Source organism: Hippoglossus hippoglossus, chromosome 24, assembly GCF_009819705.1.
Source record: "Hippoglossus hippoglossus isolate fHipHip1 chromosome 24, fHipHip1.pri, whole genome shotgun sequence".
Lineage (NCBI taxonomy): Eukaryota > Metazoa > Chordata > Actinopteri > Pleuronectiformes > Pleuronectidae > Hippoglossus > Hippoglossus hippoglossus.
Genome location: NC_047174.1, coordinates 1,648,924 through 1,666,853, shown reverse-complemented (window position 1 = coordinate 1,666,853; position 17,930 = coordinate 1,648,924). Strand labels below are relative to the sequence as shown.

Sequence of the window (17,930 nt, the reverse complement as noted above, 5' to 3'; positions counted from 1 at the left end):
CCTTTGTCAAATAACACCGTTGCTGCAGAATAGAAACGATGGGAACAGACATTGTTGATGAAGTTGTGTAAAAACTTGCTGAAGCATTTTCACTGCAGCTGGATGAATGGACAGACGTCAGTGGAAAGACACAGCTTATTGCTTTGGTGAGATACATTGATACTGATGCTGTGTTGCACTTGGCTGAAAACATATTTCAAAGGGGGAACATTGTTGAAAAGAGTTTGAGAACCAGTGCTGGAGGTCACTGCATCACCTTCACCACCATCTTTAACTGGGACCTGAGAAGGAAGAAGGAAACAGCATCTCGAGGTAAATTACAGACACAAGGAGTCACTTTGTTTACTTTGAGAATTTAAATGTCTGTTACAGACACTTTAAGGACCGAAATAAACCGGCTTTTGATTTCATTGTCCCACAGACTCAGTCCTCTCACCCTGTCTTCACTGCTGCTCCGTGGAGGAATCACCGGGACGAGTCTCTCCATGGCTGCTGGGATCAGCTGAGGGTCCAGTAGAAGAGGGGGGAGCTTCCACAGTGCTGTTGGTCACTGCATCATCACCACCCTGGATCTGTAGGATATTCAATCAATCAATCAATCAATCAATCAATCAATCAATCAATCAATCATCTGTATAGCACCTTTCATCAGGTTAGTGTCGTTCAATGTGCTTCACAGAACACAACAAATACAAATGATGATAAGGAAGTATGATAAAAATGTATAAATTATTCATTATTATTGAGGGTCAATATTACACCTTCAAGTTATTCTGCTCTGTCCACTGCTCCCATCTAGTGCTCATTAACTGAACAACCACAAACATGTCTGACTTCCACCAAAGAGTTGGTTTGTGCCTCTGACAGTTTCTTTGTTTTTCAGCAGGAGTAAAAAAAACCTGGTGGAAGCATGAAACATGAGTCCAGAAAGAACTGAGTCAGTTTCGGGGCGGAGCCGGACAAAGGGGCAGATCCAGGAATTCCAAAATACAAGAGACAAACTTCATAATAGAAACACTCCACAGATCAAGAGTAAGTTTCACAGAACTGTGTTCAGTATAATTATTACTCTGGTATCAGTTTGTCTCTCTGAGGATTACAGGGGAATTGCTTTCCTCATTTCTTCCTATTTTCTGCTTCATTTTGACCTTTTTCTTTCAGATTATTGGGCTGAAACTTCAATGACTGTATGAAAGTAAGTTTCCCTGTGACTGAGCTGGTTGAGATCCAGTCGAGCGTCGTGCCGCAGAGCAGAGAGATGCACGGAACAGCAAGAGGCCTGAGTCCTGAGCGTTAGTGAGGGGGCCGAGGTGAACGGTGCAAACACCTGTCACAATAAAACACACTGTCATGGGAATTTCTGTAAAGTCAAGCACAAATCATACAGTTGTCTCTCTGGTAAGTTTAATTTACACCTGCAGGTGGACTCAGAGTACAAATCACCGGAAGGACATCATACAATGAGCAAAGACTTAGAGGAGAATGAACATCTTTATACACTACAAGCCCCTCCCCTAGAGAAGCAAAAGGTTATCAATAAACTTCTTTGATCTATGATCAAGGTGTATAGACATCGTGTCTCCATCTCTGTCTCAGCCCCCTGGAGTGACCCCTTTCATGTACCATCTGTCTCAGAGGTCCCTTATCTTCGTTTACAACACAAAAGACCCCCTTCCTGTATACACGTAAGGAATCCCTGCACCCCTCTGATCAAACCCCCTTGAGTGACCCCTGCAGTGATCGTTTGCTAAGTGTCAAACAAAAGGAGGAAGGCCATAAACATCTACTACCTTTAAACAACACTCATAAAGTTAGTTAGACCCACGAGAACCACATCTGTTCATTCCTCTTTCAACATACATGTCTGTTTCATCCATTAATCATTACACAAGAATAAAAACAGCCATTACAACACACAGGCTCAGAGATGTGGAACCTTTTAATAAAAGCACTAAATATTGTTATAAATACTGATATTGACTGACGTGGGGAAGGTTCATCTTGTTGCATGTAAATGTTGGGACATGGTTTTTGGGAGACCACACTTCGGCCTATATGGTAGTCAAAAGCCTTGAGCACATGTCCTTTGTCTGGAGAAAACCAGAGCCTCCCGAACTCAGTCTCCCAGGGGGCATCAACGTCACACAGAGGTGTGAAACCCCCCCCAGGGACACAGGTTTCAACTCCCATTGGTCACTCTGGACCCCATGACCTGTGAGGTCACCGGGCCAATATAAGGCCTGTTCCCCCCTATTTTCTTCCTCTTCCTACAATCCTTCCACAGGAGGGAAGGCTGTCGAGCCTCTTCTCCAGCTCACATCTTCTCTTCCCATCCAACTCTTCGAGAGGAGCACCAAGGTGCAGCTTCCAGCTCATCTCACCAAGGAAACCTCCTCGTACTCCAAGCTCTACCAACCCTTCAAGCAGCGACTCGATGTCCTGCTGGAAAACTTCAACCAGCAACTGAGCTGCACAGCTCAACAGAATCACTAAGGCGGGAGCCACACAAACCAGCCGACGACTTCACAGGACTGCGAACTGCACAGCAACTCTTTTTCCCCTTTCCACGGACGGGTAACACAACTGGGCTTAATAATTATACTAGGCTAAGCAAGACTGTTTATTCGATTCTGTGTGATGTTTATAAGTTTGATTTGTGGTGTTGTGATATTGTGGTTACAAGTTGTTGAGAAAGTTAATGTTAGTTATGCTCTTCAGTCCTTCTGTGCATGCATCTAGCAACTTTCTCTAATTTGGCACACACACAGACACACGCATAACTCTTCACCTACTTAGCTCGGACCCCCGTGTTGGGATCGAGCCCAGGACAAAGGAGAGGCCTACAACACATTTGAGAAGCCTGACTAGAGTTCGTCTCTAACATGAGGCCAAAACCCCCAGAATGCTTTTGGGGCCTCCATGTTTTTTTAACCGCCGCCCGAGTTCAAACTCGGGCCTTCCATTGGCTAAGAGCCCCTGGAGGAAGGCCGGACATTTCTCAGGTAATAAATACAGAGAACCCCCTCAATTCATTGCTTTTTCCCGTGCGCTGAAGACAGGACCAGAACCTCTCCCAGTTCCTCCAGATGATCCAGACACTTAAAGGGAGCAACCAATCCAAACGTTTGTATTTTGATTTTTACCTTAAGTTCATTCCCTTTTATTTTTGTGAACTTCCCTTTTTTACCTGAGCTTTATTTTTTAAACAACCGCGGCAAAGTCTTTCACTCGCCGGCCGAGTTCCCCAGACTTTTTCCGGATCCACAACTACAGCTGCTCCTCAGCTGTTCATACCTGCAGAAGGGCACGTGAATTCGCCACAAAGAGCAAGAACCATTCGCCACGAAGGGCAGGACACATTCGCCCAGGAGAACGAGACGAATTCTCTCCTATCCGGCCCAGCTCAATCCCCGCTGCCACCGCACGAATCAGCTGTTCTAGAGGCCACGAACACAATTCACTTGTCTTCCCGGAACGCGCCGCTCGCGCATCAACGAACCGTGGACTAGCAACAAGTAAGAGGCTTATGTCTGGGCAGAGACTAGTTTAAACATTAGCGTTATTATTTGAGTGTATATTTCTGTAGGACCGCCGAGTCCCTTTGTTTTGTGCCAGCGTGTCATGACGAATCTGCGTTTCCGGCCACATCGCGGCACCGTTTAACGTTAGACCAATTTTGCGGAGATTTTAACCCACTAAAAGATCGGTACACGGCTGGACGGGTCTTAGTTCGTCCGCTTGGGTACCGAGTGGTAAAGTGTTTGAGATCTCCTCTGATCACTCTTTGCATGTTTCCTTTTCTCTCTCTCTCTTTTCTCCTAAACCCGCCTGCACACACGTTCCGACCTGCATCCACATAATTCACGTGTTATACCTGTCCGGGGACTTAGAGAGTGCGATCGCATCTCGACGCCATTCGGCACTTTGAACCACGAGATAGACAAAAGCATCCCTTTGTTCTCCATTTCCTGTTGGTCAAACAACGCGGTTAGACCGCCATCTTGAATTCGATCCTACGTCAAATCACGTGGTTAGACCTCCATCTTGAATTCAGTAACACGACACCACGCGGTTAGACCGCCATCTTAAATTCAGTAATACAACGTCATCCCCCGTGACTTTGTACGCCATCTTGACTCCCCCTTTTCTCTCTCTCACACACACACACACACACACACACACACACACACACACACACACACACACACATAGGTATTACATGTGTGTTATAAATCGTGTTAAGTGCTAGTGTTGTGATCTTTGATATAGTGGATTCTTGTTAGGATAATAGTCATTAATTAACATTGATGTTATTATCTTTAATAAATTCTATTGTATTTAAAGTACTGGTATTTTGTGATTATTTGTGCATATGTATGACTACAGCTGGAACATGATAGCCAGTGTTTGAACTTAAACCTTCACTGTTCATTTTACAATCATTAATAGTAAATATTGAGATTTTATGAGACTGATCTTTACAGATTGATTGTTGGTCCCTGATACCAGGGTGGTGCCCCGTCTTTGATAAATTATAATTACAAATTGTATTATTCTTAATTGATAATTTTATTGTTTCTCATTAATTATTTCATTATTCTTAATTGATAACTTTATTGTTTTTAATTAATAATTTTATTATTTTAATAAATATTTATTATTATTTTAATAATCATATTTTATGATTATTAATAATTAGCCAACATCAAGTCTACCTTCCATTGCACAACACCCGCTACATGTCGTAAGGATTCCAATAGGGGGGGAAGGGTGTTATCTTCAAAGTGGCCAGCCGCCATTTTGAAAGCACGCTGACTCACACAGACACACACACATGTAGACTCACATGCCTATCTTTGTTTAGTAATTACACCGTTAGTAATTTGTGTTTTTATACTTTATTATATTCATAATAAATGTTTTTCTTTCACAAATGTTTTTTCATTAATGTTGCATAAGTGAATTTTGCCAACCTCTACACTGTCAAGAACTCCATATCCTTCAACTTAGCTAACTATCTATATGGTAATTTTGGTTATAGTTATTAATTTAATTGTTAATCAGAGTTCCAAATTTGTAGTTAGTACTTTAATGAGACTTAATCAATAAATTGGCTATCTTTTCCCTTCCTTTGAAGGGTGGTGCCCCGAGGTAACTTTAATCAATTAAAGTTATTATTTAATATTAATAATAAAATATTAATATTTTATATTTTATTTTGATAACCAAATTTATTGAATGCCGAAAGGCACACCATTTCATGGTATCACGTTTGATGCATTATTGCACAACATAAATCAACATCATTTAAAAAGTCACTCAACTCAAACCTGGAAGTATCAACCTGCAGTATCTACATCACAGCATAAAACACTAACATGTCTATAACAGCCGGTTCAATAAGCTAAACGTACGATATCTATATGAAGATATACCATTTTATGATTATTATTATTACTTAAACATTGCAGCAGTAACCTAACGTACAGCTCCTCCTTCTGGTACTCTGGGCAAAACGCTTTTTACAACACATTGGTTCATATACAATCATTCATATCATATCATCATACATTACATTTCCTTACATTTCATTGAGCTGACGCTTTTATCCAAAGCGACTTACAATAAGTGCATCAACCATGAGGAACAAACCCAGAACAAGAAGAATCAAGAAAGTACAATTTTCTTACAAATAACACGTCACCATTGTAATGTATAAGAATAACAGCTGGATCAGCAGAACATTAAGATACAGTATAAAATATTCCAGCTTTTGGACGACAAACTTCAATAATCAATAATAATAATAATATAAATATATCGATGTCAAATGTAACTCTACTATTGTATGATTGTGACGTTGGCATAGAGGCTGCTGGGATCAGCTGAGGGTCCAGTAGAAGAGGAGGGAGCTTCCACAGTGCTGAAGGCCACTGCATCATCACCACCCTGGATCTGTAGGATATACAATCAATCAATCAATCAATCAATCAATCAATCATCTGTATAGCACCTTTCATCAGGTTAGTGTAGTTCAATGTGCTTCATAGAACACAACAAATACAAATGTTGATAAGGAAGTATGATAAAAATGGATTTAAACAAAGACAGAATAGGATGTATTACACCGCAGGTCAGGATGTAGCACGGTTACCATAGTGACAGAGAGACAACACAATGCAAATAATTATTAAAAAGTAAAATGACCTAATGCAGTGCTAACAAAACCATCACAGCATAACAACATGTATCAAAGCACAAAGAAACATCCATAACTTTAACTTTCACATTAAAACTTTAGAACTTATGATGACATCATTATTTCATGGTGTTATTACAAGATATATAAAAACTTGGCGGAGGTATAAACTCTATAAGTGACATTTTAGTTTCATCTGTGAATGTTCTCACCTTGTTTCTTCTCCATCTGATGAGAATCACAACCATTATTACAATTGTGGCAAAACCCACAACCAGACGAATGTACCACCACCAAGCTGTCAACAGAATGACAAGAGCTTTAGTTTTCTGTTCAGTCCAACTTCCTGTATTTACACATGTTGTTAACATTAAATCCATCAACACGCAGCAGCACAGAGATGAATGAGAGGTGCAGTGAATATTCAGTACCTGTTGTCATCTCATAGTTTTCTGGAGCTGGTTTGTTCTTTCCTTCTTAAGAAAAAGAAATGTATTAACAAATGGAATTTATTGGATCAGGAGCAGTTCATCGTGTTCTGTGTTTTCTCACCTGATGACGGAGGAATGAAGGCAAACTTTTCCTCTTTGTCACCATCCCTCACTTTACATGTTAATGAGCTATAGTTCTTCATCTTGTGAACAGAATGGGATTTTGAGAAGCTCACATTGGCCGAGCAGGAAGACTGTGATGTCTTCAGTTCAGTGTTGTCTTTGTCCACATCTTTATTCATATACAGCCACTTCACTGTGAGGTAACACCTTCTGTGTGGCGACACAGAGCAGCTCAACGTCACCTCATCAGTTCTCTTCTGCTCAGTCACTGGTGATGATCCAGATATTGTGAGAGAAAGATAACATGAGTGAAACTATGTCCATCAGAATGATCAGAATTATCATCATGTTTTTATGAAGAGACTCTTTTACTCACCGTTGACAACAGAGATATAAACCACATGATCTTCATATGTTTGTGTTGTCAGGTCAAACTGTCTGCAGGTGTATAGACCAGCATCTTCAGCTGTGACCTCCCTAATAACCAGAGAACAGTTTGCAGCAAGACGTAGTCTGTCTGCTTTAGATTTGGAAATCACAGATGTGTCGAGCTGCCTGTTTACAAACAGGTTTACTGTTCCAGTCCTCTCTGAATCAGTGAAGAACCAGGTAGTAGCTCCACAGTTCACATGATCATCTCTCACATTGTCACAAGGCAAAGTGACTTCAGCTCCAGCTCTGATGATGATGTAGGAATATTGGGCAGCGAGCACTGTGGAGGAAATGAGAGAGAGACAGCAACAATTAATCTAAACCAAGAAAAAGACTCATATTTTCATACACTTCTGAATGTGAGGATTCTTTTAGACATAACTTTGTGAATTAAGACAAAATGGAGCATGACTGACAAGATAAACCTGAAAAATATCAACTACAGTTATCTCCCTGCATTTGAATGCCTCAGCCAACCAGTCCAGTTCCAGTCTACGTACATTTGTTAAGTTTTCATTCGAGGAGACAACTGGTCAGAATTTGAAGAAATTCAGACTTGAGATGTGCGAGAGGCCAAAAACCTGAAACCTTGACCTTTAACCACCAAATCCAACCAGTTGAACCGTGAGTTAATGGAAACATTGGTGTCAAACTTGAAAGGATTCTCTCGACAACATGTTCATGAGGGAAAAAGGGTTTTGTGAGGTCACAGTGAACTTGACCTTTGACCTCCAAAATCAACTCAGTTAATCTTGTGTCCAAGAGAACGTTTGTACCAACTTACACAGATTCCCTGGAGGTGTAACGGAGATATCGCGTTCACAAGGCAAAACATGTGCTTTGTAAAGTCACAGCGATCTTGACCTTGGACGACCAAAGTCTAATCAGTTCATCCTTGTGTTAAACTGAATGTTTGTCCCACATTTGAAGGAATTCCCCTCAAAGTGTTCCTGAAGGTCGTTGGCTCAGAGGCATAACAAAGCAACTACATGTTGCAGCACACTGGCCTTCATCAGGGGACAAAGTAGAAGTAAAGCAAAGGAAGAACGAGACTGAAGAAGTGACATCATCAGCTCATTATCACAGTAGACGGAGCAGGTGACTCAAACTAGAGCAAATAACCACAATTAGACAGAGAGCAATACACAGCAGATTAAAATATGAGGAATGATCCAGTACACAAATATACACAACTACAATATCAGAGTACTCATAAATATCAGTCCCCTGAATGTGCCAGACTTGTGCCACAACACATCAGTGAAACTCTTCACTTTTAAAAGCAAACAGACAATCTGGTATTATTCTTATTATTCACACTGATAAAGTTTTGTAAGTGTATTTATTCTTACCTGTAAACGGAATCAGCACCAGTAGCAGATGTAAAGACATTTAATCCGTTTGATTTCATCCATTCTTCTTCCTTCTCTTTTCTGCTTCTCGGTTCTTAGTAAAAAGTGCAATGTGGCGTTGACTTCCTGTTGATCACTTCCCCTCAGTGACACGTCTCCTCTGTCGTCATGTGCTAGCTGCATGTAGAGAAAATATCCATCAGCACCGACTTTCCCCCGTCGACCAGAGACTGTGTGAATATTTTTACGATGAACTAAATGTGCAGCAGGCGACTTTTAGATTTAGACACTTGTCACTCATTCACATGAGTGATGCAAATATCAGTAGATTCAGTCCAAATAAAGGACGACACACGTCACCTCTGGAGCAACTTCACATCTGGACTTTTATATTTTACAGGTGGTCGAGCTTGAATTTCTGTCACATGTATATTGTTTTTTTCCCTGTGTTAAAAAAACAATAACAAATTTGCAAACCTATCTTGAAGTTACTGAATTAATGTAACTTATTCAGGTTCATATTCAAACACATGGAGCCAAGAGCTATTTAACCATTTGTTCAGGTCACATGTGCATGGAGGATTTTTCTGTAATAAGATTTAATAACATTATTGACTTGGGCTTCAAAATGTTAACGTGAATCAAATGTGATTCTGTGGTTTCCAGCTGTGGATTGAACTTAGTTTGTCTGTGGACCAATAAAGTAAATGAATAAGTAACCGTCCGTCATGTCTCAGAGTCGTTGTCACATATGGTCACATCTTTAACTTCACTGTGTCTGAAACTATATGAACACATCCTTCAGTGTGACGAGCATCACGGTTTCTTCAGTAGAAACGAGAAGCTGCACCCACTTCCTACTCATTGATTAAGAAAGAGAGAAAGAAATGAAGAAAGAAATGTATCCAGTCTTTATAATGAAATCTGTTGTTAACACACAAACAAAGATACAACAAAATCAGCATTAAACTCAACAAGAATCTGACCTTGGCTCTGGTTATAAAGTAAATAATACTTTGGAGTACTGCATGGGGTACTTGAAATTTTTTTTTTTAATGTTAGATAATTATTAGTTCTATAAAAATGTAAATGTAAGTTCATAAACCACATTTCATAGTAAATATTCCTATTTTCAATGTTATCGTTTCCCAAGTTACGTTCATGACGACGTTTGTTCACTGTGATGAAGCCAGTTTCAGTTCTGAACAACGAAATCAACAAACATGGATTCGTGGTTGAAACGTAGCAGCAACGCAGCTGAAAACAAGGAGAAGGAAGTGAACAAGAAAGTGAAAACAGAGCCAACACAATGTCGCCAGTATCATGAAGAATATGTTTTAATGGGATTTACTTCGACGAGCTGCAATCCGCCCAAAGCATTGTGCATTTTCTGTGAGGAAAAGTTAGCAAACAGTTGCATGAAGCCAGCGCAGCTGCAGCGACATCTCAGCACAAAACATCAGTGTCATGTCGGTAAGACACCAGAGTTTCTCAAGAAGAAACAGTCTGACTTCATAGTTTCACAAGAAACGATGTGGAAAGTCTCCACAACATCAGCCAAAGCACTGGAGGCTTCTCATGCTGAAGCCAAAAGGCCTTTCACCACAGCTGAGGACCTGCTACTTCCAGCCGCTGCTGTACTGACGAGACGATGCTGGACACAAACCAGCAGATCAGTTCTAACTGGGCCTTTGTCAAATGACACCGTTGCTGCAGAATAGAAACGATGGGAACAGACATTGTTGATGAAGTTGTGTAAAAACTTGCTGAAGCATTTTCACTGCAGCTGGATGAATGGACAGACGTCAGTGGAAAGACACAGCTGATTGCTTTGGTGAGATACATTGATACTGATGCTGTGTTGCACTTGGCTGAAAACATATTTCAAAGGGGGAACATTGTTGAAAAGAGTTTGAGAACCAGTGCTGTAGGCATCACCTTCACCACCATCTTTAACTGGGACCTGAGAAGGAAGAAGGAAACAGCATCTCGAGGTAAATTACAGACACAAGGAGTCAGTTTGTTCACTTTGACAATTTAAAAGTCTGTTACAGACACTTTAAGGACGGAAATAAACCGACTTTTGATTTCATTGTCCCACAGACTCAGTCCTCTCACCCTGTCTTCACTGCTGCTCCGTGGAGGAATCACCGGGACGAGTCTCTCCATGGCTGCTGGGATCAGCTGAGGGTCCAGTAGAAGAGGAGGGAGCTTCCACAGTGCTGTAGGTCACTGCATCATCACCACCCCGGATCTGTAGGATATACAATCAATCAATCAATCAATCAGTCAGTCAGTCAGTCAATCAATCAATTAATCCATCAATCCATCAATCCATCAATCCATCAATCATTCAATCAATCAATCAATCAATCAATCAACCAATCAATCAATCAGTCAGTCAGTCAATCAATCCTCTGTATAGCACCTTTCATCAGGTTAGTGTCGTTCAATGTGCTTCACAGAACACAACAAATACAAATGTTGATAAGGAAGTATGATAAAAATGTATTAATTATTAATTATTATTGGGTGTTAATATTACACCTTCAAGTTATTCTGCTCTGTCCACTGCTCCCATCTAGTGCTCATTAACTAAACAACCACAAACATGTCTTACTTCCACCAAAGAGTTGGTTTGTGCCTCTGACAGTTTCTTTGTTTTTCAGCAGGAGTAAAAAAAACCTGGTGGAAGCATGAAACATGAGTCCAGAAAGAACTGAGTCAGTTTCGGGGCGGAGCCGGACAAAGGGGCGGATCCAGGAATTCCAAAATACAAGAGACAAACTTCATAATAGAAACACTCCACAGATCAAGAGTAAGTTTCACAGAACTGTGTTCAGTATAATTATTACTCTGGTATCAGTTTGTCTCTCTGAGGATTACAGGGGAATTGCTTTCCTCATTTCTTCCTATTTTCTGCTTCATTTTGACCTTTTTCTTTCAGATTATTGGGCTGAAACTTCAATGACTGTATGAAAGTAAGTTTCCCTGTGACTGAGCTGGTTGAGATCCAGTCGAGCGTCGTGCCGCAGAGCAGAGAGATGCACGGAACAGCAAGAGGCCTGAGTCCTGAGCGTTAGTGAGGGGGCCGAGGTGAACGGTGCAAACACCTGTCACAATAAACACACACAGGCTCAGAGACGTGGAACCTGCAGGACATCCCTTTTAATAAAAGCACTAAATTTGTTATAAATACTGATATTGACTGAGGTGGGGAAGGTTCATCTTGTTGCATGTAAATGTTGGGGCATGGTTTTTGGGAGACCACACTTCGGCCTGTATGGTAGTCAAAAGCCTTGAGCACATGTCCTTTGTCTGGAGAAAACCAGAGCCTCCCGAACTCAGTCTCCCAGGGGGCATCAACGTCACACAGAGGTGTGAAACCCCCCCAGGGACACAGGTTTCAACTCCCATTGGTCACTCTGGACCCCATGACCTGTGAGGTCACCGGGCCAATATAAGGCCTGTTCCCCCTATTTTCTTCCTCTTCCTACGATCCTTCCACAGGAGGGAAGGCTATCGAGCCTCTTCTCCAGCTCACATCTTCTCTTCCCATCCAACTCTTCGAGAGGAGCACAAAGGTGCAGCTTCCAGCTCATCTCACCAAGGAAACCTCCTCGTACTCCAAGCTCTACCAACCCTTCAAGCAGCGACTCGATGTCCTGCTGGAAAACTTCAGCCAGCAACTGAGCTGCACAGCTCAACAGAATCACTAAGGCGGGAGCCACACAAACCAGCAAGACGACTTCACAGGACTGCGAACTGCACAGCAACTCTTTTTCCCCTTTCCACGGACGGGTAACACAACTGGGCTTAATAATTATACTAGGCTAAGCAAGACTGTTTATTCGATTCTGTGTGATGTTTATAAGTTTGATTTGTGGTGTTGTGATATTGTGGTTACAAGTTGTTGAGAAAGTTAATGTTAGTTATGCTCTTCAGTCCTTCTGTGCATGCATCTAGCAACTTTCTCTAATTTGGCACACACACAGACACACGCATAACTCTTCACCTACTTAGCTCGGACCCCCGTGTTGGGATCGAGCCCAGGACAAAGGAGAGGCCTACAACACATTTGAGAAGCCTGACTAGAGTTCGTCTCTAACATGAGGCCAAAACCCCCAGAATGCTTTTGGGGCCTCCATGTTTTTTTAACCGCCGCCCGAGTTCAAACTCGGGCCTTCCATTGGCTGAGAGCCCCTGGAGGAAGGCCGGACATTTCTCAGGTAATAAATACAGAGAACCCCCTCAATTCATTGCTTTTTCCCGTGCGCTGAAGATAGGACCAGAACCTCTCCCAGTTCCTCCAGATGATCCAGACACTTAAAGGGAGCAACCAATCCAAACGTTTGTGTTTTGATTTTTACCTTAAGTTCATTCCCTTTTATTTTTGTGAACTTCCCTTTTTTACCTGAGCTTTATTTTTTAAACAACCGCGGCAAAGTCTTTCACTCGCCGGCCGAGTTCCCCAGACTTTTTCCGGATCCACAACTACAGCTGCTCCTCAGCTGTTCATACCTGCAGAAGGGCACGTGAATTCGCCACAAAGAGCAAGAACATTCGCCACGAAGGGCAGGACACATTCGCCCAGGAGAACGAGACGAATTCTCTCCTATCCGGCCCAGCTCAATCCACGCTGCCACCGCGCGAATCAGCTGTTCTAGAGGCCACGAACACAATTCACTTGTCTTCCCGGAACGTGCCGCTCGCGCATCAACGAACCGTGGACCAGCAACAAGTAAGAGGCTTATGTCTGGGCAGAGACTAGTTTAAACATTATTGTGTTATTATTTGAGTGTATATTTCTGTAGGACCGCCGATTCCCTTTGTTTTTTGCCAGCGTGTCATGACGAATCTGCGTTTACGGCCACATCGCGCACCGTTTAACGTTAGACCAATTTTGCGGAGATTTTAACCCACTAAAAGATCGGTACACAGCTGGACGGATCTTAGTTCGTCCGCTTGGTACCGAGTGGTAAGTGTTTGAGATCTCCTCTGATCACTCTTTGCATGTTTCCTTTCTCTCTCTCTCTTTTCTCCTAAACCCGCCTGCTCACACGTTCCGACCTGCATCCACATAATTCACGTGTTATACCCGTCCGGGGACTTAGAGAGTGCGATCGCATCTCGACGCCATTCGGCACTTTGAACCACGAGATAGACAAAAGCATCCCTTTGTTCTCCATTTCCTGTTGGTCAAACAACGCGGTTAGACCGCCATCTTGAATTCAGTAATACGACGTCATCCCCCGTGACTTCGTACGCCATCTTGACTCCCCCTTCTCTCTCTCTCACACACACACACCCACAGACACACACAACACACACACACACACCACACACACACACCATCGACCTACACATAGGTATTACATGTGTGTTATAAATCGTGTTAAGTGCTAGTGTTGTGATCTTTGATATAGTGGATTCTTGTTAGGATAATAGTCATTAATTAACATTGATGTTATTATCTTTAATAAATTCTATTGTATTTAAAGTACTGGTATTTTGTGATTATTGCATATGTATGTCTACAGCTGGAACATGATAGCCAGTGCTTGAACTTTAACCTTCACTGTTCATTTTACAATCATTAATAGTAAATATTGAGATTTTATGAGACTGATCTTTACAGATTGATTGTTGGTCCCTGATACCAGGGTGGTGCCCCGTCTTTGATAAATTATAATTACAAATTGTATTATTCTAATTGATTTTATTGTTTCTCATTAATTATTTCATTATTCTTAATTGATAACTTTATTGTTTTTTAATTAATAATTTTATTATTTTAATAAATATTTATTATTATTTTAATAATCATATTTTATGATTATTATAATTAGCCAACATCAAGTCTACCTACTATTGCACAACAACCGCTACATGTCGTAAGGATTCCAATAGGGGGGGAAGGGTGTTATCTTCAAAGTGGCCAGCCGCCATTTTGAAAGCACGCTGACTCACACAGACACACACATGTAGACTCACATGCCTATCTTTGTTTAGTAATTACACCGTTAGTAATTTGTGTTTTTATACTTTATTATATCATATAAATGTTTTTCTTTCACAAATGTTTTTTTATTAATGTTGCATGATGAATTTTGCCAACCTCTACACTGTCAAGAACTCCATATCCTTCAACTTAGCTAACTATCTATATGGTAATTTTGGTTATAGTTATTAATTTAATTGTTAATCAGAGTTCCAATTTGTAGTTAGTACTTTAATGAGACTTAATCATAAATTGGCTATCTTTTCCCTTCCTTTGAAGGGTGGTGCCCCGAGGTAACTTTAATCAATTAAAGTTATTATTTAATATTAATAATAAATATTTATATTTTATATTTTATTTGATAACCAAATTTATTGAATGCCGAAAGGCACACCATTTCATGGTATCACATTTGATGCATTATTGCACAACATAAATCACATCATTTAAAAAGTCACTCACTCAAACCTGGAAGTATAACCTGCAGTATCTACATCACAGCATAAAACCTAACATGTCTTAACAGCCGGCTCATTAAGCTAACGTACGATATCTATATGAAGATATACCATCTTATGATTATTATTATTACTTAAACATTGCAGCAGTAACTTAACGTACAGCTCCCCCTTCTGGTACTCTGGGTAAAACGCTTTTTACACACATTGGTTCATATACAATCATTCATATCATATCATCATACATTACATTTCCTTACATTTCATTTAGCTGACGCTTTTATCCAAAGCGACTTACAATAAGTGCATCAACCATGAGGAACAAACCCAGAACAAGAAGAATCAAGAAAGTACAATTTTCTTACAAATAACACGTCACCATTGTAATGTATAAGAATAACAGCTGGATCAGAAGAACATGAAGATACAGTATAAATATTCCAGCTTTTGGACGACAAACTTCAAGAATCATAAAATGGCTGAAAACTGGTTAAATCCAGTCCACACGATAAAAGTGACTTTTTATATCAAACTTTACAGACTGTCGGCCTTGGCAGTGGTTTAAACTAAATCACAGTTTCCTCTGGGAATGTTCCCACCTTTGTTTCTTTTCTATCTAATGAGAATCACATTATTACGAGTGACTTTGTTTTCACAGCAGAAAGTTGTAACAAATGATTCCTAATATAAATATATCGATGTCAAATGTAACTCTACTATTGTATGATTGTGACGTTGGCATAGAGGCTGCTGGGATCAGCTGAGGGTCCAGTAGAAGAGGAGGGAGCTTCCACAGTGCTGAAGGCCACTGCAACATCACCACCCTGGATCTGTAGGATATACAATCAATCAATCAATCAATCAATCAATCAATCAATCAGTCAATCAATCAATCAATCAATCATCTGTATAGCAACTTTCATCAGGTTAGTGTAGTTCAATGTGCTTCACAGAACACAACAAATACAAATGTTGATAAGGAAGTATGATAAAAATGGATTTTAAACCAAGACAGAATAGGATGTATTACACCGCAGGTCAGGATGTAGCACGGTTACCATAGTGACAGAGAGACAACACAATGCAAATAATTATTAAAAAGTAAAATGACCTAATGCAGTGCTAACAAAACCATCACAGCATAACAACATGTATCAAAACACAAAGAAACATCCATAACTTTAACTTTCACATTAAAACTTTAGAACTTATGATGACATCATTATTTCATGGCGTTATTACAAGATAAATAAAAACTTGGCGGAGGTATAAACTCTATAAGTGACATTTTAGTTTCATCTGTGAATGTTCTCACCTTGTTTCTTCTCCATCTGATGAGAATCACAACCATTATTACGATTGTGGCAAAACCCACAACCAGACGAATGTACCACCACCAATCTGTCAACAGAATGACAAGAGCTTTAGTTTTCTGTTCAGTCCAACTTCCTGTATTTACACATGTTGTTAACATTAAATCCATCAACACGCAGCAGCACAGAGATGAATGAGAGGTGCAGTGAATATTCAGTACCTGTTGTCATCTCATTGTTTCCTGGAGCTGGTTTGTCTTTCCTTCTTAAGAAAAATAAATGTATTAACAAATGAATTTATTGGATCAGGAGCAGTTCATCGTGTTCTGTGTTTTCTCACCTGATGACGGAGGAATGAACAAACTTTTCCTCTTTGTCACCATCCCTCACTTTACATGTTAATGAGCTATAGTTCTTCATCTTATAAACAGAATGGGATTTAATGAAGCTCACATTGGCCGAGGCAGGAAGACTGTGATGTCTTCAGTTCAGTGTTGTCTTCACTCACATCTATATTCATATACAGCCACTTCACTGTGAGGTAACATCTTCTATGTGTCAACACAGAGCAGCTCAACGTCACCTCATCAGTTCTCTTCTGCTCAGTCACTGGTGATGATCCAGATATTGTGGGGAGAAAAGATAACATGAGTGAAACTATGTCCATCAGAATGATCAGAATTATCATAATGTTTTTATGAAGAGACTCTTTTACTCACCGTTGACAACAGAGATAAAAAACAAATCATGTTTCATATGGTTGTGTTGTCAGGTCAAACTCTCTGCAGTCGTATCGACCAGCATCTTCAGCTGTGACCTCCCTAATAACCAGAGAACAGTTTGCAGCAAGACGTAGTCTGTCTGCTTTAGATTTGGAAATCACAGATGTGTTGGAGCTGCCTGTTTACAAACAGGTCTACTCCTCCAGTCCACTCTGAATCAGTGAAGATCCAGGTAGTAGCTCCACAGTTCACATGATCATCTCTCACATTGTCACAAGGCAAAGTGACTTCAGCTCCAGCTCTGACGATGATGAGGAATATTGGGCAGCGAGCACTGTGGAGGAAATGAGAGAGAGACAGCAACAATTAAACTAAACTAAGAAAAAGACTCATATTTCATACACTTCTGAATGTGAGGATTCTTTTAGACATAACTTTGTAAATTAAGACAAAATGGAGCATGACTGACAAGATAAACCTGAAAAACATCAACTACAGTTATCTCCCTGCATTTGAACGCCTCAGCCAACCAGTCCAGTTCCAGTCTACGTACATTTGTTTCCAGACTCATGAGGTCACTCTGACACTTGATCACTGAAATCTAATCTGTTAAGTTTTCATTCGAGGAGACAACTGTCAGAATTTGAAGAAATTCAGACTTGAGATGTGCGAGAGGCCAAAAACCTGAAACCTTGACCTTTAACCACCAAATCCACCAGTTAAACCGTGAGTTAATGGGAACATTGGGTGCCAAACTTGAAAGGATTCTCTCAATAACATGTTCATGAGGGAAAGAGGGTTTTGTGAGGTCACAAGTGAACTTGACCTTTGACCTCCAAAATCAAATCAGTAATCTTTGCGTCCAAGAGAACGTTTGTACCAACTTTACAACAGATTCC

General features: G+C 40.5%; 2 long non-coding RNA genes across 3 annotated transcripts; both read right to left on the bottom strand.

The window, feature by feature from the left end:
- Positions 1 to 202: 202 nt before the first annotated feature.
- LOC117758393 lies at positions 203 to 6,501 on the bottom strand. The gene is made up of 4 exons (XR_004613278.1): positions 6,412 to 6,501; positions 5,843 to 5,955; positions 437 to 492; positions 203 to 281 (listed from the first exon to the last, which is right to left on the bottom strand). It is a non-coding gene; the product is annotated as an uncharacterized LOC117758393 (long non-coding RNA).
- Positions 6,502 to 15,526: 9,025 nt separating this feature from the next.
- LOC117758392 lies at positions 15,527 to 16,668 on the bottom strand. Of its 2 annotated transcripts, none has more exons than XR_004613277.1 (3): positions 16,650 to 16,668; positions 16,312 to 16,397; positions 15,527 to 15,826 (listed from the first exon to the last, which is right to left on the bottom strand). It is a non-coding gene; the product is annotated as an uncharacterized LOC117758392 (long non-coding RNA). The 2 variants fall into 2 exon arrangements; XR_004613276.1 differs by lacking the exon at positions 16,650 to 16,668 and adding an exon at positions 16,531 to 16,566 and having other exon boundaries at positions 15,528 to 15,826.
- Between the last annotated feature and the right edge of the window lie 1,262 nt (positions 16,669 to 17,930).